This window comes from Periplaneta americana, chromosome 8 (assembly GCF_040183065.1).
Source record: "Periplaneta americana isolate PAMFEO1 chromosome 8, P.americana_PAMFEO1_priV1, whole genome shotgun sequence".
NCBI lineage: Eukaryota > Metazoa > Arthropoda > Insecta > Blattodea > Blattidae > Periplaneta > Periplaneta americana.
The window spans coordinates 93,189,005-93,215,640 of NC_091124.1; the positions used below are offsets into that span (position 1 = coordinate 93,189,005).

The following is a 26,636-nucleotide window of genomic DNA, read 5'->3' on the forward strand; positions in this document are numbered from 1 at the left end:
CCGGCGCCCTATTGTCTAGTTCTGAAGGTCAACCGTCGTAAGACGAGAAATAATCTTTAGCAGGGAATGGGAACCAAGCAATACGGCTCCTAGAGAAGAGAAATGTGTGTATGGCAATAACAACTTCTCCGTGAGTAGTGAAAAAATAAAAAAAAAGTTAGTAATAATACAAAATTGAACAGATGCAGCACTCGCATTATTTAAGGCATTGCAGCTGTTTTGCTGTGAGATTGTAGACAAATTACTTCAGATAGGAGATGACTTTGTATGGCGGTTGTTTCCTTTCTTTCCGTGTCTGTTATGCACGAAGCAGAATGATATAATCGATACTTATTCATGACACTAATTATAAAGACAGCCGCCCTGGCTTGTGATGACTGCAGACCAGGGTTGGAATTCCGGTGATGACGGAGCCGTATGCGGTGGACAAAGCCAAGGTTCGTGAGGGTTTTCCTCGGGTTTCTCCCATTTCCCTCCATCATTCCATCATTGCTCTTCATTTCAATATTCATTATCACCAGAGTTCGTGGTTTTTAGCATTTATAATTTTAAAATATGGTATAATACGTTATAAGAAAATTCACCTGTAATTTATAAAAATTGTAAAGATTGTGTTGCACAATTGTACGTAATTACTCCATACTTACAAATTACAGGTGAAATTACTAATTAGTATTAGGCCTTCTCGTAGTTTATATATATATATATATATATATATATATATATATATATATATATATATTAGTAGGCGATTTTACGACGCTTTATCAACAGCTTAGGTTATTTAACGTCTGAATGAAGTGAAGGTGATAATGCCGGTGAAATGAATCCGGGATACAGCACCGAAAATTACCCAGCATTTGGTCATATTGGGTTGAGGGAAAACCCCGGAAAAAACCTCAACCAGGTAACTTGTCCCTACCGGAAATCGAACCCGGACCACCTGGTTTCGCAGCCAGACGAGCTAACCGTTACTCTACAGGTGTGGATTAGTTCGTATATATACACATACAATATTGTTTGGTTCACAAGAGAACGATTAGTTGAGGTAACAAAATTAGTTTCGTTTCATTATATGTCTGATGATGCGCACTGCCTTCTTTCTGGGTCTTAGTATCTGTGAAATAAACTTTTGTCTAAGACTGTACTGCCTGATAACAGATGTATCAAGCAGAATCTCAATCAAGGGTAAATACAGGGACATCATTTTATTTTTACTAACATTTTTAATATTAACCTGGCTATACCTTTAGAGAACCGGAAAACCCGTTCGCTACCCCCTTCCACAACTGGAGTTCGATGATACTGGCGTAAAACACAAACAAATCACTTTACTAGGTATAGGAGGGAAGAAAAGTACTTCATCCATTTACGTAAACTAGGAAATATCGCGATTTTGAGTTCGATAATTTTCATTAGGATTTTTATTTAATCAAAATGCAGTACTGTATTAAGAATAAGTGTTTTTACTCACGAACTGAGCTATCCATGCGAATGTATTCATTATGCACAGTATATTATACTGTCTACAGCACATTAGCGTACAATATAGAGAATAATGAAGTTCAATTGAAAAATAATCATAATATGGATATTTAAACACATTTTTGAAGATGGTAGCCATTCTTTTCGATAGCCTACAGGCTTCAGTTCTTTTGTGCATATTATCGCACTATACACTATTGCATCTAATTCCAATTACCAGTTTCGTCCTTCGTACTAGTAACTCATGTTGAAATAATTCTGTACCTACTCTATAAAAGAGTACCTTATGTAATGTAAATTCAATCTTCACTTCTGCCCGACTCGCATAGATAAAATTACTCAGACATGTTATCTACTGTCCGTCCAAGTGGTTATTCCGCAGGATCGTAGAAAGGAGGGAAATCACGTGACAGTTAATTACTTAACGAGGCCCTTTTATTTAAGTTATTTTAACCAGTTGTGTAATATTGCGTAAACGTCCAATTCCTAACTGAAATTAATGTTTTCAGAAAAGAGCTAAGACAGCCCTGCTTTTACAGAGGGCCGTGCAGAAGCAGGTGGGGGAAATCGGGATGCGACGTAGGCAAACGGACAGTACCTGTGCGGAAATATGATTCAATATTAAAAGTTCTTTCGTCACTGGAAAACGCGAACATATTTCTGTAACGTACTATACTCAGTAACTCAGTGCTGTTTACTATAAGCGGCCTTGATTTTGTCTGTAAAACAGTTGAAACTTCATTAGTAGAAGGGGTGGGAGTGAAGGACATTCAAAAACTCAAGTACAATAAAAATTGAAGTAAAAATAAAATGATGTCCCTGTACAAGAGTAAGGCAAACTCGTCTAATTTCGCAATATCTCATACATTAATTAATTCTGAGTTGTCAATGTTCGTTTGAGCTTACAAAAAATACTGATAAATGCCAGAACTTGTCGGGGATGTTTCATGCAGAAAGATCCTATTGCGACGCAATCTGGCCAAAGCTATACAACTATCTCTCTTAGTAGGTATGGGTTTGCTGAGATATTGTGAGTTAATTTACAGTATTGTGTTTCTGGACGTTATATCGTCGAGATATTCAGAACTGTAAGTATCACACTGTGATTAATGAATTCTCCACATTCTTATGATTAATTTGAACCCCTGCTTGTTGTTTTATCTGATATAGTTTGTTCGTGATATGCTTCTGCCGGTACTCAATATGTTAACTAGTTTCTGCTAGTTGTCGGCAGAGCAGTTCGAGTAGCACGCAGATTCTAACTTCCTTTAAGAAGCGCTATGGGCTAAGAATGCACCAGCCAGAAAATCTGTCCTACCTTAGAGCAGCAGCCTCAACTCGCTCGAATTTGAACGATTTTTATGATGTGTTAGGAAGTATGTATGAGAAACCAGAACTGAGTACCAAGCCTAATCTCATTTAGCAGTTAGATGAAACAGAGTTTTCATTGGTTGCCAAACCTAACAAAATTGTGTCCCCGAAAGGAGCAAAGTCTGTCCACCTTCAAACGGCAGAGAAAGGAGAAACAACAATTGTCTTGCTAGCGGAAGCATATTCGGATTAGGACTAAATAATTCTCATAATATATTTTCTCATAATGTTTAATGCACATATGTGTTAGATAAATTTATTAATTTACAATTAATATGCAAGCCTTTTCCTGTTATTAATGTTAATAACTGAAGCCCAGTTCTGTTATATTCATTGCCTAGTTTGTTAATGTATGTTCAGTTCATGTGTGTAAACATGTATTGATGTTTAGATTACATTAAAATATGTTTTGAGGTAAAAAGAGTATTCTTGAAAATTGCGTGTTACTGCGAAATTGCCCGAGCAGTACTGCGAAGTTACACGAGTTCCTTAAACGCACACATATGATCTCATGTTTTAGATGGAACTATTTGCCTGTTGAGATACACTTAAAAAATCAAATGTTTATACCAACCAATAAAATTATGTCTAGTGATTAACTGCCCCATGAATAAGTTTTTTTTTAGCATTTTTGGGTATAACTATAGACAGAAAACTGCGAAATTAGCCGAGTTTGCCTTGCCTTTAAACAATTTTATTAGTATTATATCAAGATATAATTTATGAAATATATGGTCTAGTATCAAGAATAAATTCAGAACTTCATAGTTTACAATGATTTTCAAATGTAATTTTTTATGTAATTTGCCATACTTTTGTGCAATAGGGCCACTCACATAGAATGTAGAATGGGTTCGAGTAGATCTCTTTTCGATGTAGGAGCTTAACCAGGCAGTCATGTCCAGTAAGAAGCGGAAGCTTGCAATAATCTCACCTCTTGGCCAGTCGGGGGTATGAATTAGAATTACTTTTACACTGTGCATCCTTGGCAACGTGAGATTTACAGCATAAAAACTTATAATGTGTAGTTTATCTCACGACTACAATACATGAATATCTATTTTACGTAAATTTTGTAAAAATAATTACCTACAATGTACTACCAGAGTGCTGCATTGGAGTTAAATCGCTCGCTTGAACTCGGTCGAATGTCGCACCCTCGAGTGAGATAAGGTCTGTCGTGATACGCTCGTAATAAATAGAAGCACAGTAGAAGGTCATCTCACCGACATGTCTTATCTTGTATGGAAGGCAACAGATAAGATACACATATGTTTTGCTCACATCGTAAAAATAAGGCTTTATTTTCTGCGTTTATGACAAACGTCTAATGGAACATACCAAAACAGTAACGTGGAGTTATAAATAAAATAGTATGAAAAACTTCGATATACAGTTATTATTGCTAATTAATAATTATTCAATACGTGATTTACCATATATATATATATATATATATATATATATATATATATATATATATATATAATATGATAGGTCCATACATAGTATTCCCCCTATATACTGCGACAATGTAGAAACGTTTTACAAAATATTATTGATATAGCAGTAGATAACAATATTAGTACAGAGATAACGTCACAGAAAATATAACAAAACGAATAATCATGATGCACAACTGTTACAGACGCAAAGATTGATACACTAAGTATCACAAGTAAGAAAGTGCCCCACACATCACTTTTCATACCTTCTTTAGCACTTAACTTGTATTCCTTGTTGAGTAGTTTCAATTTCACTACATCTTTTAGCTCGCTCTTCATTTTTGACAGTGTACTTCTTGCCAGTAACAAGAACGAATGCCTAGCGCTCGGCTTATACCGTTCAAGGATTTATCGTTCGCGACAATTTTATCAATCATGCATCTTAAAAAATTAAATCAAATGTCTTATTTTTGAGATTATAAAGAATGCTTTTCATGTTTAATCCAGGAAATAAAAGTACATATTTTTATTTGAGTGCTATGACTTTCCTGTAACAGCTCGAGAAAATAAACTATAAGGAGAAATATCATTTGCAACATGATAAAGAACTGGATTGTAACTAAACGCGTACACCTTAAAATAAAAAAGTATGTGTCTTCTTTGTGACTTTCTTAACTCCATATAAAACATGTTGCATAAATGTTTAAGCTTATACCGAACATTATCTTCTATTCTCTCAGAGATCTGGAGTTGGAAATTAACATTTCATTCAAATCCGTTGTGGTCTTTTTCTCAATGTAACACTAGATAGACATGATGGGATTTGCGTGTCATGAAATCGGTACCAAACGAGGTTTCCACGTGACTGTGAATAAAAACTATGCCGTACGCCGGGTTCGTATGCACGACTGAGTCTTCCACATAGCGTTGCTAAGCTGTGGCAGGCTTTTATTGACCACACTAAGTAACAAATATTTGCACAATTTTTTTAACAATAAGATGTTTAAGAATAGTATTTTGTTTTTCACTTGAAAAACTAGTCATATGAGATATTTTACTACAGGCCCTGCATTAATTTAAATCCAGCAATAAAAAATTAATCATGAATGTAACAAAGTTGCAATAGAAATTAGACTAAACGGCATTTCGGAAGGCGGTCAGCTGCTACATGCGCCGTAGAATTCCTAGTATTTGACGTCACAAACTTGTACAGTAGAACCAATAAGAATCAGTCTATAACAAGTACTTCTAGAGTTCGTTTGTTCACGTGTGAGTGTTTCAATACATTGAATAAGTAAAACTAACATTTACTGTGTATGTGTGAGATAAATAAATGGAAGAAGAGACTGTAAAAGACAAGTACTGCACAGGCAAGCGGGGAAAATAGTGTTTAAGGTGTATAATTATTTTAAAAACGTTGACAAGCAGAACACTGCCGGCCATCTTGATGCTGACTGCAACGTTGCCAATGCGCAAGAAACGAGTGCAGAAACATGTGGTGTGGGATTGAGAAACGTGCAAAGAATATTGTTGGTGAAGGAACGAGGGTTTGTTTGGTGTCATACTTACAGTAATCAACGGCTAAGGTCATTATTGTCTTTTGATAATTTAAATTCTCTCCTGTGCTATTTGTATTGCACGTGCGCGTGAAGTATGATGTGGCAATGTTGTACGCTGCCTTGCTCTCTCTATCTGTCTCTCTCGACGCAAGCGCTAGCAGACTACCGCCTTTCGAATTGCCGTCGACTCTAGAACACTTGAAAAGAAACGCTAAAATAACAATCGTTTTCTACGGATTGATACGGGATACATTGCTAACATAACGTTTTATTTCACTTATTTCACTGTTGTTAGCTTAATTTTTATGAATTTATATTATGTGATAAAAGTTTAAAAAATATATACAAGTGAAACTTGTGTAATTGATTCTAAAGTGTGAAGTCATACCTTACAGGAGACGAAACGACAGTATACAGTATAGTAAAACATTTATTTTCTATCAGGATTACCGAGTAGCCTACCGAAATCCATTTTGCAGCGTTGCGACGATTTTTACTATCTACTTCAAACAGTGAGAAAGCAAAATAATTTAAAGAGAGCTACCGTTTTAGAGCTTTCATATCTAGACGTCACCAATAAAGCCCGCAGCATGTATTGTGTATAATGCTTAAGTACGAGGAAACCTCATCTGCCCTTCCTTGTTTGACCAGCTGAGTCCATTGTGTCATAGACGTTAAAGGGATATGAACAGATTATATACAAGTTCCGTTACCATGGTGATGCCGTACGGAAGAGTGACGTCATCTAACATGACTTGGTTGCTAGGCAACGGAGTTTAAGGGAAAACTACAATCGTCCATTACATGAACCTCAATGTTACACAAGCCACTAGTTCATCTGACTCCAGGATTACTGTGAGCCATTTTCATCATCATTATAAAGATATACGGTCTTACTAATAAATCATGTACAATTTTATACGAGACTAGAGTTGGAAGAGAAAACGTTACTAATAAATCTTGCATAAGAGATGGATGTATAAGCAGTGTATAACTATGCATGTGAATTGCTTTGTAGTAGTTATACGCATGAAACCCCCTGTTTAAAAAGGTTATATAAAGAGAAAAAAAATGGCCGCCTCTCTAACAGCTGTTCTTATCGATTGCCATTTTATGAAGATGGTTGCCTTGTAACCGCAGAACAACAAATCAAAGAGCATAAAATAATTAGAATAATATTATAGCAGATATAGATTACTCTTGGATCAAAATTTAGCGTGGTAATCGATCAGGCTCAGGTTTACTATCGACACTTAGCGCGGTACACTAGCGAACACTATCGGATGTAATGAAGAATCTTAGTTATTCCGTTACGTTTCAAAATATATTAATGACGAAACTATGACGTACTTCTACAACAGTTATATTGTTATATATGACGTATATAGTGCTCATTAGTCAGGATTTTACACACGACTTATAAACGAGCTATTCATTGTATAAGTATAGGGCAGTTAAACGTCTATATAAGAGTTTTTATTATTAAGACCGATGGTGTTTTTCAGCATTACAATACCAGTGTTCACTAAACTCCCACGGAACAGTTACCCTAGTGTAAGCAAGCTACTTCACGTCATCATTTCCACAAACTGTCGCTTTGTTTTGCAACTGGAGAGCATAGGTATGTAGGTGCGTTCTGCACTGCATATTCACTGTAGAAATTTCTTGTCTGCACAAGATATTTGATGCCGTAGAATAGTTCCAGGGCCCTTAATCTTTATGAATATGACAATGGAAATGACGGCGATCTCTTTAGATTTAGAGATCACGTTTTGTTTTCCCGTGAAATTTGTTTGCTTTATCCTTTATATTCTCGTGTTTCTTAATTTTTCCTGGCACTGAATACAGTTCCTGCGTATGAACTCCAAAGGCTTGAAGGGTTGCAGATAATCAGAACGTACAGTGTTGGCCTGTCATGATTGTCATGTCACCCGCTATTAAAATATACAATTGGTGTTCGGACATTAACATTGTAATCTAAGGTGCCGTAGCTTACCAAGTGCAAAGAGAATTAAATTCTAAGTACGCACGAAAAAAAGCACAATTTAACTCAAAACGTTTCCTTTGTACAATCTTACAAGCAAATATTCTGATGGGGGCAGATAAAAAAGTTACTTTTTTTTTTTCTTCCACCATGTTAACAATGTCAAAAGAAATGCTTATACAAATTTTGGCCACTCGACCACAATTACGAGGGCGTCCAGAAAGTGATTTTTCCTGGAACCGTTTACAGAAAAAATCAAAATTGCATGAAAAGATTTGAAACAGATGCAGCAATTGTAGCAATATTTGTCAACATATCCCCCACTGGAATTGAGACATTTGTCATACCATGGGATCAGATTTTGTATCCTTGTGTCGTAGAAGTCAGCCGCTTGGGATCGGAACCAGCGCTTTACAGCCGTCTGCATCTCTTCGTCGATCCTGTGATATGGCAAATGTCTCAATTCCGGTGGGAATATGTTGAAAAATAGCTTAACAATTGCTGTTACATTCTAATAAATGTTTCCAATGAAATTGTGTTTTCTTTCTGTTAACAGCCCCTGGCGAACTTATTTTTTATGGCTCTCGTAATTGCGGTCGAGTGGGCAAAATTTGTATAGACACTTCTTTTGACATTATTAACAAGGTGGAAGAAATAAAATTAACTTTTTTTCTGACCCCATCTGTATGTTTGCTTGTTAGACAAAAAAAAAAAAAAAGACCAGCTGCCATATGCTAAGTCCCTTTCGGAAGGCATCGCCGATTCCGTGAGAGGTTAGGTTTACACGTGAAGGAATTTCTTATGCACGACTCCGCTCTGCTTTTCCTTTGTTCTGTTTGCTGCTTTTTCTGTTTGTTTATAGGTCTATTGTTATGAATAATCCTACAGTCTTACTAATAAACCGTGTATAGTTTTTATACGAGACTTATGCAGAGTTGAGACAGAAAACGTTACTAATAAACCGTGAATAAGCTATGGACGTATAAACAGGCTGTAACTATACAATGGGAATTGCTTCGCAGTAGTTATATACAAGAAACCCCTTGTTTAAGCGTTGTATATAGGGAAAAAATGGCCGCCCCTCTAACAGCTGTTCGTATCGACTGTCATTTTATGATGATGTTTACCTTGTAACCACAGAAGAACAAACCAAAGATCATAGAATTATTAGAATAATATTGCTATAGCTTGTACTCTTTGACCAAAATGTAGTGTGGTAATCGATTAGAGCCAGTTGTACTATCGATATTTAACACGCCACACTAGAGCGCTCTACCAGATGCAGTAGAGAACCTCAGATATTCTATTACCTATCGTAACGAAGTAATGACGAAATTATGACGTAGCTGTATAACAGTTATACTGTTATACACGACGTATGTAGTGATTATTAGTAAGGAATTTACACATGACTTATAAACGAGCTACGCATTGTATAAGACAGTTAAACGTCTATATATATATATATATATATATATATATATATATATATATATATATATATGGAGTTTTTATTAGTAAGACCGCTAATCTATAACGAAGATATATTCAAGCAGTAAATTAGGTGCAAAATAAACATTCTTTGCCTAGTCGTGTGAACCAGGCGCTGTCCGAAGTGGACTTACGAAAATTAACGCTAGAAGAGAGCGGTCATTTTTTGTGTCTAAAGCTGTACAATTGTAACTATTTTTCCACATAAGCCAGAGAGAGAGAGAGAGAGAGAGACAGAGATTTCAGCTAGTGACAGAAAAACCCTTATTCTCCTCTGACATTCGTACGGTAGATGTAAGTATCGTTAGGTACTGCTATAGTAGCCAAAACACACAATACAGATCGATCCATATAAACCTTTACAATTTTAATGAGTTATAATTTCCCTCTGGAAGCTACTGTAAACTTTAAATTGAGTTTAATGATCTCAGAGGCTCTGAAAGAATCTATATCGGCACATCTACCAAGCACTATTGATTTTTTATGTTATTTATAGTCGCTTTAACATCTCCAGTCATATCACAAGTTAATCTTTTTGGCTGAAATCCGAAGGCCTGTGTACTATTGTTGAGACTGGTTTATTGTTGTGAACTACATGGCGTCTATAGATGTATTACTGATTTGTTATGAATATGATTTTTGGTGATGAATGAAGTCGGTGATATTCAGGGATGTTATGGCCCGAATTTCCTGGCATTTATCTTACGGTTGAGGGAAAACCCTGAAAAACCTTTAATAGGAAATTCAATATGACCGGGAATCGAACCCGGGCTCTGTGCGTAAGAGACCAGGATGCTGTCTCCTACAACACACAGGTGGTCTGTTTATTATGACTATTGTTGGCTATTAGTAAATAGTTCGCAGTCTCTAGTTTTTGAAGTTATAACACGAACATGCAGTTCTCAATTCGGCAGGGTGTTTTTTTTGTGAAAACGTATTGGAAGACATATTCCTTTATTCAAACACAACGGGCATTTCGAAGAGAAATCGGTGTATGCAATGTTCCAATCAGGACACGAATTTTATCGATGGCAAGAAATCTGGAGACAGCTGGCTCGCTCCTCAGCGAGAGTGGAAAACACAGACCTGTAATGAGTCCAGATTGTGTTGATGATGTTCAAGGACGTTTAGTGAACTCATCAATGAAATAACTGCCCCGATTGAGCTAGGAGACAGGCTACTTATATAGCACATGTCAGAGAGCTGCAAAGAAATCGGACTTACGAGCATACAGGCAGCTTTTACGGTGATCGCCTTAAAAAAAAAAAAAAAAAAAAAAAAAAAAATCTGTGGCTCCGCAGATTGCATAACTCACCGAACTTCTTCTTATGGGGCTATATTAAGGACAAAGTATACAAGAATAGACTTCGGTCACTTGCTGAACTCCGTGAGGCTATTAGGAATGGAATCAGCAACAATGACGAGGATATACTTCGCAGAACGTCACGGAATAGGGTGCAACGAGTACAGTTGTGTATGGATGTAGGTGGAAGACATATTTAACATATACTCTGAGGATTCTTCCACAGTTGCTATGTAATTCAGAACAGATTGCACACGTTTGCTACTAATGGTTCAGAAGTTATGTCATTAAAATAGTAAAGGGTTTATATGGATCGCTCTGTAGATTTGTATTAAATTTCCTTGTGTGGATTTCCAGCGGAGTATGTATGGCATTCCAAAACAAGAGAGCTTTCCGAACTCCTGCATCTCCCGATTACAAGAAAAATATATATGAAAGTGCTTCCCACCTAAGTGGTTCAATTCGCAGCATAGGTAATGAAAAAGTTTATTTTCTGTCCATGGGACTGGTGTTTATCCCTTGCCATGTGCTGTCCGGAGTTGCCTCAGTGTTGAATCTGTACCACACGACCAGAGAGGTCCGTAATGTTAGTTTGTCTTCATTGTTGGTCCAAATATCTACTCCCCCCTATATCGCATTGAATTGTAAATCTATAATTAAAAAGAAGTGGTAAAAGAGACGAAGAAAGGAAAAGAAAGACAGTAATTAGGCCCATTCCAAAATTATAACGACTGAAGTATCGTGTTATTGTATCGAGCAAGTTTACATTGTGGTAAAAATTGTGTCACTACCCAGGCTGAATTCAACTCTACATTCAATAATTTATCGCGCTTTTGGTGCCATTCGCTTGGATAATAACAATATTAACATTTTTATGTGCACAGTGAAATTTTATAAATTGTTTTCTGAAATTTTCTCTGTTGTGGTGGTTGCGGGAGAATTCGACAGCAAATTCTGGAAATTATCATCAGTATCAGAAGCTCGCGTCAAAGTATTCAATTCCGTGATAATCCCCCCTGTCAATGACGAACAAGTAGTAGCTCAATACGATATCTTATGTATTTGAATTTACTTATTAACTGATGTCTTAGTACATCGTTAGAGATGCTCTAACAAGCAAACATTCTCATAGGGGCATATAATAAAGTTTCTTTTTTTTTTTAATTCCACCATGTTAATAATGTCAAAACAAGTCCCGGTATATCTTGAGTTATTAGTGACGTCCTCGATTATCTACAGTAGAATTTTATAGGGGTTGATGAAACCTAGCGGACTCAAATCTGACCGAGTGCATTGAATTTTAGAGGGGTCGATGGAACCTAGCGGACTAAAATCTGGCAGAGTGCATTGAATTTTAGAGGGGATGATGAAACCTAGCGGACTCAAATCTGGTCGAGTGCACTGAATTTTAGAGGGGTTGATGAAACCTAGCGGACTCAAATCTGGCCGAGTGCCTTGAATTTTAGAGAGGTCGATGGAACCTAGCGGACTAAAGTCTGGCCGAGTGCACTGAATTTTAGAGGGGTTGATTAAACCTAGCGGATTAAAATCTGGCCGAGTGCATTGAATTTTAGAGAGGTCGATGGAACCTAGCGGACTAAAATCTGGCAGAATGCATTGAATTTTAGAGAGGTTGTTGATGAAACCTAGCGGACTCAAATCTGGCCGAGTGCATTGAATTTTAGAGAGGTCAACGGAACCTAGCAGACTCAAATAGGGTCGAGTGCATTGAATTTTCGTGAGGTAGATGAACCTAGCGGACTCAAATCTGGCCGAGTGAATTGAATTTTAGAGAGGTCGACGGAACCTAGTGGACTCAAATATGACCAAATGCATTAAATTTGAGAGAGATCGACGGAACCTAGAGGATCCAAATCCGGCCGAGTCCATTGAATTTTAGAGAGGTCGATAGAAATGCAAGCGGTTTCAAATCCGACTGAGTTGCACTGAATTTTAGAGCTGTCGATGAAATTTCTAACGGATTCAAATCCAGCCTAGTGTATGAGTTTCAGAGCAGTCGATGAAATTCCTAGCGGATCAAAATCTTACCGAGTCCATTGAAATTTAGAGCAGTCGATAAAAGTCCTTTGCACGACTTCTTTCAAAAGCGATATAAACTAGATGTCCTGTCTCGTAGATTAACGGCATAGTGTAGCGTTAGCCGAATGGCTGAAGTCAGCTTCCCACGTCTGGGATCCGGATTCATATCACAGAGAATGCAAGTGGTACGTGTGATGAACTACGATCTACATATGTAGACTTTCGTTACGTGACGTAAAGGACACTTCGGGAATGATAAACGTGAAATATCCTCTGGTGAAAAAAATCGACAGATGTAGGCCTATAGTTTTACTATGTTGCCTGCATGCTTTTACGTAGAACTATGTGTTGATACCTGCCGACAGGCTCATAGCTTTACTAAGCTGCATATTTTTACGTAAAAGGATTGACGATCAGTGCGCGAAACAAGGAGAACAAGCGGAATGCAGGGGAATACAAGAAGAACGAAGAAAATATAAGGAATAAAAGTAAATACAAGGGGAACATGGGGACGATAAGGAGAACAAAGAGAATACAAGGAGACAAGTAAAATGCAAGGATAACAAAGGCAAGAAATGAAGAGTAAGGGAATAACAAGGAGAACAAATGGACTACAAGGAGGACAAGGAGATTACAAGTAGAGCAAGGAAAATACAAGGAGAAAATAAAAAGAACTATGGGAATACAAGAAGAATAAGGGAAATACAAGGAGACCAAGGAAAAGACAGAGAGAGCGGTAATACAAGAAGAAAAAGGGGGATATAAAGAGAACAAAAGGAAGTCAAGGAGGGCAAGGGGAAGACAATGAGAATAAGGGAAGTAGAAGGAGTGCAAGGAGAGGTTGCAGTTTTGTCACCGTCAGTTTCCAAATTAACCCCCACTAAGTTATACCCTATAGACTTTGAAGATAACAACTTTTGTCATGTTTACTATGCTGCCATCTAGTTGTTACATAAGGATGTCACGTCATAATTCCTATTTGAATTGCATTAGTGACTGTGCTGCCATCTCGTGTTCGTTTACGGCGGACGAGTGGCGATCCTGGCGGTTGTTCTCTTCAAAGTGTTGCCGATTTTAACATAAGGATGAGCTATCTGTTACATATATGATCTAGATTATACCTAGTGAGGTGAAAGACATAGTTCCACGTCATAAATTACGGCATCTGAAATAACATCGAACGAGACAAAATGGCCTGCCAATTTTATTGCACCTCGCACCATGCAGTTATTTTCGCTGTGTGGACAGATGTCTCTGCGGTCAACCTCTGGATTGAAACTGCAATATTTTTATTGGACGTCTCGTGAGAATAGGGGCATCTGACAACAAGCCAGGAAGTAAAGTAGGGAAAGGTCGCAGTGTTCTGGATGTGAATTGAAAACAGTCACTATAAATGATTAAGATTTGTACGAAAGCCCGCGCTCGGCGGTAAAACCGAAAAAGAATAACTAGAATTTGTGTGTTAGCTTACTCTCAATGAATCACTCAATTGACCTGGCCTTGAAACACGAATGACCTTGTTTCATATGTGCAAAGCCATTAACGACATGCGATGTCCGAACATCAATACCACTAGGCTCGGCTCTGATGAAGAAAATTCGCGTAGGACGGCTCTGTGTATCACACATTAGTCACAGCTGTGTCACATAACGCTTTGCAGCGTATGTGCACATATTATTTGCTCTGTTGTTCTTCTGTTTCTATAGCGACCAGCTTGTAATCGCAGTCAACGAACGAAAATAACTGCGATAGGAAAGTAAAACACACGTTTTAACGTCTTTACTCGACAGTTATGATATATTTGAGGGAAATGATTTTAATCTAATGCCTCTCGTGATCCAAAAATAACTGAATATATGCAGGGCTCGAAATGGACTTTTTCTCGTACCGGAACGCTCTGTTATTATCGTGGACACAGTGCGGTTGATGACGAAATTAGTAACCAGTGAATAATGACACCGAATATTTACATGTTTATTTACTTATTTATATACTCGTATTTATATAAACACCAATTAATATACACATTTTGGGCGCAAGTCTTCGGAAATGTTCGACTCTTTTATCATATTTACACAGAAACCACGAATGGTAGTTACTTCATTCAGCCGAAAAAAATAGCATGTTGAATAAAATGCGCACATCTTCAATAATTTACTTAAGTCTCGTAAGTGGAACAGTGTGAAAAGTGAGACAAGTGACATTTAGGCCACTAGGTCACATAAAGGTTAAGATGAATTCCAAGATTCCTTGTACAGACGAGGTTATCATCTGTAGCTTTTAATTGACAATTCCTCCTTTCTCCTTCTAATCTTGATAATGGTTATGGTTACTATTTATTTAACATGCATTTTTGAGTATAATAATCATAATAATATACTATAGTGCAACTTAGGCCCTTAAGGTTGATAAAATAAGAAATTAGAAGACCGACTTTAGACTAGCCAGTATCAGAAAATGGACGCCCCTACGCCTTTGTGATTCCACGCCCCTCTGGTCCGGTAGGTAGAACTTGGTAAGGGTCCCGTCCAAATATTTTATTGCGGATTGTATGGAATTACACAATCCCACAACCCACCTAGAGGAGGGAAAATGAAAATGAAACTCGAAACAAAAAGTGTTGGAAACATCTCCTTAGAAACTGCTAGATAGTTTTACAAAAATAATAATGATATCAACTTAATATAGTACGTATTAATATTTAATGTAATAATTTTGTATCAATAATAAATAGTCGACATGCTTTAAAATATTGAAAGCTAAATATCTATTTAAAAACAATAGGGTATATGACTTAATATAGGTCTTGCATCATATGCACTGAGCTCTGCAGCTGTTAGTCAATAAAAAATGAACAGTTACCTCTGAATCACCGTAATTTTTTTTGTCTCACTTAAAACATTTACTGAATGAACTACAGTTTCTTTCGGAATGAGGTCGTCTTTAGTCATTTCCATATAGCAATGCAATCTCTCTGAAAATAATTAATTTCAATACGTATGACATATTTAGCTTTAGGCTTTTCATCCAGCCATCTCTACTTCGGATTTTTTTGTCAGAAATCATTTTCTGTAATTGGTTGTGAACGTACAATATTCGGTATTGATATATTCCTGGATGCAAGAAATATCAGACCGAGCGATTTGGCGTACACTGTAGTATTTGTGACTCGTATTCTGGAGGTCTCGGGTTCAAAATCCGTGACCGGCCAATCTAACTGGGGTTTTTTCATGGTTCCCCACAGCCACAAAGACAAATGCCGGATTAGAAATTTACATACCATGATTCATCACCGCCTCAATCATCAACAATCTTCAGCCTAGGAACACAGAGTAACCAGTACGAAGTTTAGAGTACACGGAGTATAAATGACGTCATGACCCGTGTGCAGTCACCCGACTGCAACAGCACAGGTGGGTCCGTAATGTGCATTGCCGTTGTGTGTAGGTCTATTGCTGCTTGGCTGCGGTACGTGTAACAGGCTTCGGCGTAGGGACACCTGATTGAAGGTTACAACTCACGTTAATACTTTAATGGTAGACATTTATTGTCTACACTAGGAATGTACTGTATATACTGCAACTGTACAGGGTGAAATATATTTTGTGCCGTATTGTTTACATGTTGAGACACAAAGTAACGGCGCTCTCCATCTCCCACTCCACTCGACCAACACAACACTATGCTCGTGCGTTCTGAACTTCAAGCGTTTCTGTGCCCAGGACCGAAGCCTGGTCATCAATATCACGAACATCAGTCAAAATCTAAAATCAGTTACATGAACACAAGCCATCTACAATACACAACAGAAACAGAACGACAGTAACAACGGTCTACTGGTACACTCCCAGATTCTAACACGCGATTATGACCACAGACGTTAAAGCGGCGTGTATATGGGGGGAGGGGGGTGAAATATCAGAGTTATATACAGAATGTTTAAAACTTGTTTAGTTCTTCGACGATCAAGATATTGTAACGAAACATAAAATGTATTCGAGGCACAATACATAATTTATGCATTTAGAAAAAGATTTGTTTGCAAATATGCACAAATAGTAAAATACTGTGTTAAATATCCAGGTCAGCTATTTGGTAATAAAACTGTAAACTTACATTATTAAATAGCTGGAAAGTTTCAATTATTCTGGATGAAATATATCTTTTACAGAAAACGTAATACTGAATATAAATAAAATTAAACAATTTATGACACATGTGGGGGTCCATGTGAATGTACAAAGTGCAGTAGAGCGTCTTGTTTAGGCACAGTGAAAACGTAAACAAAGTGCGGGTAACGTGTGTGGGGAGGACGAGAGTACGACGAAGACGAGGGATGCACAAGCAGCATTTTTCACGGTCATGAATTTCATTCCCTGTATGACTAACATAATATCACCGTCTTCTGTGGCCGAATTAACAAAACTACAGTACATTGGTCTGAACTGACAACACTATTTCCTAAACATAATTATCCCTTCTCAAACTTCAATTTATTCAGGTACAGTACAGAAAGCGGTGATATTATGTTAGTCATACAGAGAATGAAAGCCATGACCGTAAATATGCTGCTTGAAAGCTACATCATACAGTGTAAGTAGCAAAATTTGATTTATTATATTGAATTATTTCAACGCTACAATTGTTTGTTTTGTTAAAATGTGTATATGATAACGTTATGCAATTTGTGTTCTTTTGTTTTGTGTGTTTTTGGAAAATATAATTTCAATTAATGCTCCGTCATAAATGTTGTAACTAAAACCTTGTGCATCTCTTGTGTTTATCGTACGGCTCTTCCTCTCCACACACGGTACCGGCACTTTGTTTACGTTTTCACTGTGCCTAAACGACACGCTCTACTGTACTTAAAGAATTGGAGAAGATAAGATACAATTAAGTTTCTGTAGGTCATTGTCCGTTCTTGGTTTGATGTATAAGTCGGAGTCATGAAAGTTAACAAAAACTCTTTTGAATAGAAAGAAGATAGTGTTTACAGGAGCATTTGGTTATAGGATAAATTCAATTTTTTGTCCTTTTGTGTCCTTACTACTATATTATTATTCGTTATTCAGCGATTTAAGTTATTTGGCTCAATTTCGGTCCAGAATAGACAGACAACCGAGACTACCGTATCATGTTAGGAGGGATAGGCCATTGAACTTCGACATAGGCGAGAAATTTTGGTTGAACACTACTTAGTCAAAGAAATGTTTATTTTACATAAAGTTATCCCTATTATTAGCCTTGAAGGCTCATAGATCAGCGGGACATTAGAGCTTCCATTATTACAGACAATCTGCATTAGTAGCAGAAGGGATGTGCTTACCGCCTTCACTCCCAGGAAAAACTCACTGGTACTCATTTCTTTGGGAGAGGGAAGAAAAGATGAGACTAACGTGGTCGGGATTGGGAATTTGAAGGTTAAAAAATAGAAGAGGAGACGTAGGAAAAGATACATGTTCTTTATGTAATCAAAAAGAAAATGCATTACACATTATTGTCCAGAAAATGAAAGAACAAGAACTAAAACTAAATGTAGAAATAGCATACAGGAAATTGTATAGAATAGTAAATGGAAGAAAGAAAATTGAGGGAATTCGGAAAATTTTTATATATAGTAAAGAAAAAATTGTAAGGGAAAACTAAGATATAAAAGTATGTATACAGGAAATATTAATTAAAGGTAAAGAGTTTTTGTTAAGAAATAACTAGAATGATTTTATGTAGAGTGGAATATATACTCGTAGTAATAATTATTAACAGTAATATGTAGATAAGGGTGGTTACCTGGAAAACAGAAATGTAACAAGACCATCTTTAACGAATGATACACAAATTGTACATAATTTTGATGACAAATACACATATATACATTTATTTTGGAGGCTAAGTGAACAACAGACGCTCTAGGTGTGCTCCGATCCCTGCTAGGCCTTGATGAAAGTCGTATTGGACAAAACAAACGTCGCAGATGGGATTTCTCGACACACTCCCGTTTTCCTCTATCATTTCACAAACGAACTCCAGCTTCCCCTGATTTCGTCTACTATTCACAGTGGTTAAAAACAGGCTGATGTGAAGTTTTGGAGGTAGTACGATGTCCGATGTTGATATAGAAAGGGCTTGGGGCTTCGGCTCATGGGACTCCCCTGAGGATGGGACCTGGCTTTGTCATGGCTAAAGCAGGCTGGCCCAGTTGTTGATATCGAATTCATGAATGACACCCAGACCACCTAGGACTTGAACTATCATAGCATATCTATGTAGGGCAGCCGTGGCGAAAATGTGACTCACGAGCACACTGTGGCTCGCAATGGTAGCTATGCATTTCTCTTGCTTCCTACCTCCCACAACCCCCAACCTCTCACTCACTGGAGTCAAACTCCGTTCCATTTGTATTTGTCTCTGACCTGCGAATGGCGTATCGTCGCAATGTCTCTCTCGAAACCATGTTCCTCTAAAAAAACAAAAGTTTCAAATAGCATGAGAGGACGCATTTTTTCCTGCCAATATTATGAGAATAATAAATGTATGATTTGTTCACAAGTATTACGAGGAAAACGGTCGTACAACATAAAACGGCATTATACTACATGTTACTTTAGAAACATTAAAAAGTTATCATCATCATCATCATCATTATCATCATCATCATCATCATCTCTGTACATCGATCATTTTGCAGCAGATGCGGTTAGATCTTCAATTTAAACTCGCAGATTTACAATGTGAAGTTAAATGAAAGCTAGATGTAAGGACTTGACAAATGTTGAACTTTTCAAATCTTTGCCAAAAAATAAATATCTGAAGCTTCGTTCTTTCGTTTGCTCTGTTGAAGCCATGTTCGATACATCTTACGCTTGTGAAAAATTATTTTCAACAATGAAAATAGTAAAAACCAAATTTAGATGACGACTGACAGCACAAATACTTTCGTAATCAACTACGACTGGCAGTAAGTGACATAATTCCTGATTTTGAAACTCTATCGTAGGGACATTCTGAAGACAGTTAAATGTTATGTTGCATATTAAAAGTTTTAATATATTTAATTTTTCTAATCCCTTTATGTTCATTAAGTAATTCTTGGTGAATAATTCAGTCGTTAATATTCCTTTTATCTTTTATGTTTATATTTTCTAATTAGGTTGTGATAATGTGTCCTATGTTTTATTGTTAATTTTTTTCTTTGTTACACGAGTAGAATACAAATGGTGGTCATAAAGCCTGGGCTTAAGGGGTTAAGGGGCGTGGCAAGTGACGTCACAAATGGGCGTTGCAAGTGACGTTAGAAGTGGGCGTGGCTAAAGTATGATATCACGATGGCTTACGTCACGAAGGGGCGTAACTTAAAGTGTGACGTCATAAATGGCTATCTAACTGTGCAAGATTAAAGTGTGACGTCATAAATTTGTAATTGAAGTTGTAAATGGGAGAGGGGGTAATAATTCGAAATACATACGTTCATTGTGGCGTGACGTCATAAAGAAAGTTAAAGTCTGACGTTATAAATTTGTAATTGAAGTTGGAAATGGGGGAGGGGGGTAATAATTTGAAATACACACGTTCATAGTGGCGTAACTTAAAGTGTGATGTCATAAATTTGTAATTGAAGTTGGAAATGGGGAAGGGGGTAAAAATTTGAAATACACACGAACATAGTGGCGTAACTTAAAGAGTTATGTCATTCACAAGTGCAGGTATGTAATTGAAGTTGGGGCGTAACGTAATAATTTGAATTACATATATTCATACAAGTTTGTATAGTTGGGGGGGAATGATACACAAGTTCATACATGTTTGAAAATCCCACATGCTCAATGAGGATGTGATTACACGTGCAAATATTATGCAAGCTCACATCCGGTGATTGTCCGGCGATGCAATTGCTGAGTAATGATGAAAACATGTTTTTGAAGCATATTGACCACCTGCAACGTGTTATATTACACAAATATTGCATGATGCAAATAATATGCAAGCTGTTAATTCACATCCGGCGATTGTTCTCGCAGCGTCTTATGTTACATAAATATTGTATTGTTTACATGTGCATAAGCGCTATCTGCTATGTGTGCAAATATTATGCAAGGTTGCTAATTTTACATCCGGCGATGAAATTGCTTAGTGATGATAAACAAATATTACACAAATATTGCATGTTGCAAATAATATGCAAGCTGTTAATTCACATCCGGCGATTGTTCTCGCAACGTCTTATGTTACACAAATATTGTATTGATTACATATGCATAATCGCTATCTGGTATATGTGCATTATTAAATTGAATATTTATTGCTACTTAGTGCTGTGTTTTACATAATGTTTACTTTAACCATCATTACCATTTTTGACCTACACTACTTCTGCTCTGAACGGCTCAAATAATATTGTATGATAGGTCCAATATATTGCACCTTTTCAATAATTACTTAAGTTGGTACTCTCTATTCGTACGTGATATTTGATTAAAAAACAATCGCCCACACAGGGGTTCGAACCCTGGACCCTTAGGTTAAAAGCCTAATGCTCTACCGACTGATCTATCCGGGCTCACGCTCAGGGAAGCCTTTTCATATAATGCCTATTGTCCTGCTATAGTGCTGAGGCTACGTTCAGCGTCACGAGTATTAAACCTACAATACTATGATGTGTGTTCATTTTCGACTTGTTTAGTGTAATTAATTTAAGCCGTACATTATTACCGACATTAAATTCATCAGAATGTGGCATTATTATTATTATTATTATTATTATTATTATTATTATTATTATTATTATTATTATTATTAGGGTTCCAATTTAATACATTTTGAAGTAACATTTATTGGATTTATTTTAACCCATACATTATTACCGAAGGTAGAGCAGTGTGTGGGCGATTGTTTTTTAATCAAATATCACGTACGAATAGAGAGTACCAACTTAAGTAATTATTGAAAAGGTGCAATATATTGGACCTATCATACAATATTATTTGAGCCGTTCAGAGCAGAAGTAGTGTAGGTCAAAAATGGTAATGATGGTTAAAGTAAACATTATGTAAAACACAGCACTAAGTAGCAATAAATATTCACTTTAATAATGCACATATACCAGATAGCGATTATGCATATGTAATCAATACAATATTTGTGTAACATAAGACGTTGCGAGAACAATCGCCGGATGTGAATTAACAGCTTGCATATTATTTGCATAATGCAATATTTGTGTAATATATTTTTTTATCATCACTCATCAATTTCATCGCCGGATGTAAAATTAGCAACCTTGCATAGTATTTGTACACATAGCAGATAGCGCTTATGCACATGTAAACAATACAATATTTGTGTAACATAAGACGCTGCGAGAACAATCGCCGGATGTGAATTAACAGCTTGCATATTATTTGCATCATGCAATATTTGTGTAATATAACACGTTGTAGGTGGTCAATATGCTTCAAAAACACGTTTTTATCATTATTCAGTAAATGCATCGCCGGAAAATCACCGTATGTGAGCTTGCATAATATTTGCAAGTGTAATCACATCATCATTGAGCAGGTGGTATTTTCAAACATGTATGAACTTGTGTATCACTCCCCCCCCCCCAACTATACAAACTTGTATGAACATATGTCATTCAAATTATTACGTTACGCCCCAACTTCAATTACATACCTGCACTTGTGAATGACATCACTCTTTAAGTTACGCCACTATGATCGTGTGTATTTCAAATTTTTACTCCCCCCATTTCCAACTTCTATTAGAAATTTATGACGTCACATTTTAAATTACGCCACTATGGACGTGTGTATTTCAAATTATAACCCCCCCTCCCCCATTTCCAACTTCAATTACAAATTTATAACGTCAGACTTTAACCTTCTTTATGACGTCACGCCACTATGAACGTATGCATATCAAATTATTACCCCACCCTCCCCCATTTCCAACTTCAATTACAAATTTATGACGTCACACTTTAATCTTGCACATTTAGATAGCCATTTATGACGTCACACTTTAATCTTGCACATTTAGATAGCCATTTATGACGTCACACTTTAAGTTACGCCACTTCGTGACGTAAGCCACACGTGACGTCATATTTTAGCCACGCCCACTTCTGCCGTCACTTGCCACGCCCACTTCTGACGTCACTTGCCACGCCCCCTCAAGCCCTTAAGCCCAGGCTTTATGACCACCATTTGTATTCTACTTACACGTACTTAACATTAGTTTTTAGCCTTGTATTGTATACAATTACATTTAAATGCTTAACGTAAGGAAAATGAAAATCCGTTAATAAGTCAGACAGTTGCTTCACTTCCCATTTAGATGGCCGCCTCCCTCCATAGGTGCTATGGACGTTGCAGGTTACACAGTGCCACGGCGCATAATCACATTTTCGCCACGGCTGATGTAGGGCGCAATAGATAGCTGTAAAAAAGTCACGCAAGATTACATGCTCTGTACCTCCCCGTGTTGTTTACCAGCAGGGGAGAGAGGGCAGGCTACGGCATGTTTATATTCTTCAACTATCCATTACGCTGGCTGTAAAACGGGCCAAAGTAAGCTTAAATGTAAGGATCTATTCCGGGTTCGACCACCGAAGAGTTAGGTCTAACCAAGAATAATTCCAAGACTATATAGCGGCTGGAAGGATTAGATCAATGGAAAAAATTTATGATCCCGTTGGGAATCTAACCCGCGACCTTCCGACTTGTAGCTCAATGCCGCACCATGTGCCTCTTATTTTACGTACAGTGTGCAGTGCGCATGATCAGAGAACGAGCGACCTGGGTCACAAGAGGACTAACTTAGTTGAGGTAATAAAATTAGTTTTGTTTCGTTGTATGTCTGATCATGCGCACTGCCGGGATTTATAAAGTATCTGTGCGACAAAACGTTTTTCTAAGACTGTATATACCGGGTGAATCTTCTCATCCTGCAGATTGAGAAGTTATTCAGTACCGGCGTTTTACAGTCTGTACCGTAAACACAGTCCCTGCGTCTTATAACTTTCGGCCGAATTGACTGCACGTACCGCACCAAGCACGAGCGTCTGGAACCACCTATTTATAGGCAAATTCAATGTATAGAATATTCTACGCATTCGGGCAGAAAACATGCTTTTCTAGAACGTTCTTGAAACACAGATAGATTATGAAAACAAAGAAGTATGTATCCAGAATTGTGATTTTAACCTGGACGTCCACCAGGACAATCCAGCGTGTTAACCGTTCGCTAACACATCACATTAACACAGGCCAACATCGTATGGGCTGGTGAATGCGATGTGAACACCTGCATTTCGCATCGTCTGTAAAATTCAGGTTTGCCTAGTTACCAATCCGCAGGATGAGAAGTTTCACTCTGTATGTAAGCGTCCTTCTCAAAGGAAACCACTGTAACATATTTTATCGCTATTAAAAATATATGGCTCTCAATCAGAGAAAAAAAATTAAAATTGAATCAGATCATTATTATACTAACTAGATATGGGAATGAAGAGTCACAGAAAAACTGTGATATGCATTGCATTTAGCAAATAAAGACAGTAACGCTTTTGTCCCTGTACATAGTTTCCCGTAATCTAAGATTACATCTAGCGTGATACTCCACACGAAGCCTTGGGTTAATTCTAAAGGTCAACAGAAGCAAACACAAAAATGTAGGGCAGTGTTAATGATAGGGGTATAAAATTTATAAGACTGCCCCCGGTTTGTGCACGCAGGCATGACTGCAGCGTCCTCCGAACCAGTGTGTGTAAGATGTAATCGCACGAATAAAACTACTGCAGGTCAGTTCTATTGCACTTGCTTCCCCACTTTCTCACAAACAGAATGGATGGAAAAATCGAAACCAAGAATTAATGAAGACTACTTTATGTCAGAGATCATAAAAAACCTCGATCGTGTCATTGAAACTGGTGAGAGAGGATTTGAGTATTTGGATCTATCCTAGATCATATCTTATATACCCAGTTTGCTCATACAGCAACTCCCATTTGAATTGCATTAGCGACTGTACTGTCATTTCGTGTTCGTTTACGGTGGACGGGTGGCGATCCTGGCGGTTGTTCTCTTCAAAGTGCTGCCGATTTTAACATAGGGATGATCTAGGGTTCTATGCATAATGTTAACTCTAAACTAAAGCCACAATGTTAAGTACCTAACAGATATGTATAGGAAGTAATATTTACTGAATTCAACGGTCATTCTTACTCAAAGTAATTATGCATGATTTGCTTTATATTTTCTCTTTTGAACAATAGATTATGAATTTTGATGCGGCTTCATCTGTTCAACTCGCTTCTTTTTGGCCATGGTATGTTTTTTTCCTTGTTTGAAGAGGGCATTCAGCCGCAGCCTCTTCAGATTGATGCCGCCTATTGGCAAATCACGTAATACATCCTGCTGCATCCTATATTGACCCGAAGATCACAGCATAGTAGATACTGTAATCCAACATGGCACTATTAATCCGAGGGAGCTACACAGAGTTACCAGATATCTCGTCTGTCATAGTTCGCTGTAGAAGCCCCTGAATTGAATTGAAAGAGAGGAAAATGAGAGGATAAACTTTAAAAGGTATGCCAAAACGCGTCCTCGCAAGGGAATTCGAGGCTGACAGCGTATTTCGACAATGACGTCACGCTGCAGCGAAATAGGAACAAAACTGCTGGAAGGATCGATGGCTATCATGGCGACTGTATAAGTTGTTGTCTGTGCTACGCTAGCAAAATTTTGCGAAATTTCCGTACTGCCATCTCGTTCAAAGAAAAGAGAGCATAAACAATTTATTTCTTGAACCGGTAGTAATAACTGGTCCGTTGACATGTCCGCTCATAAGCCATTAACATAATGTTTTTACGTTGTGCTCATTACAAACAATACAGCAGAACTAAAGCAGAACACGCCGCCATGACACGACAGTGCATTATGTCATTCGTGTGCTAATTCCCGCCCTATACAAGAACCAATCAGATTCACTGATGGCGGTTGATCTGCAAGCTGATGGCACCGGTGCGACACCGGTGGAGCATCAGTGTCGCCATTGGTGAAATTCGGAATATCGTGATGCCATCAGATTGCTCACCGCTGAGATTCGGAATACGCTCTGAGAAAAACTGAATATGTGAGCTCCAAGCCTGTTCGCTACTTGTCTCACTCCAGGTTTCGCTGCTCCACTGAAGGAGCTCCAGAAAATTTTGAAGGAAAAAAAACGTAAAAGGACGTAATAGCTATCGCATAACGGGGGGTGGGGTGGGAGAGGGGACGCTAGATAAACCGACTGCAGGAACAGAAGGAAAACCGCCCGAAGATGAGTATAGAGGCCTCTTCGACTCCCTGAGATTATATGTATAGGTATCCGACAAGGAAAACTCAGTGCGCAGAAACCAGCGGGCGTGACTGTCTCGCGCAGATGACGTATGCTCCCGTTCCCAGCATGCTCTCACGCCTACTGCAGGGGGGGTAAGAGGGGTATTGCATGCGCGCTGCGAGGAGTCCAAGCTGAGTTTTCCTTGTAGGATACCTATAGCTCCCCAGACAGATGACACCTGTAGGTAAATCACGGCGCCACGTCTGCTGGATCTTCCTGTCGACTGAAACTATTGTGGATGAGACATGAAGTTGAAATTAATGAACACGAATTGAATCCGAGGTCCAACGCCGAAAGTTATTCAGCAATTTTACTTCAAGTGTTTGAGGGGGAAAACCTCGAAAAAATCCCAACCAGGCAGGCTAACTGTCCCAACAAGGATTTCAATCCGGATCCTCTCGTTTCATGGCCCTGCATGCTAACCGTTACTTCATAGCGATCGACCCTTTTTTGTATAGTCTATGGTATCTATTTATTTATTGTTTCTTTAACAGCTATGGTCATATCGCGACATCTGTTCTAGCCGCACGTGAAACCTTGAAGTTTAGTTCACTTTGTCCCTGACAGATTGTCTTAGT

General features: G+C 37.7%; 1 long non-coding RNA gene and 1 other non-coding gene across 2 annotated transcripts in view; one reads left to right on the forward strand and one right to left on the reverse strand.

The window, feature by feature from the left end:
- LOC138704890 (uncharacterized) overlaps positions 1-26,636 on the forward strand; it is a 680,302-nt gene that overhangs the window by 356,526 nt on the left and 297,140 nt on the right. The gene's annotated exons all lie outside the window — the stretch shown is intronic.
- Positions 21,160-21,232, reverse strand: TRNAK-UUU (transfer RNA lysine (anticodon UUU)). Its single transcript has one exon. It is a non-coding gene; the product is annotated as a tRNA-Lys (tRNA).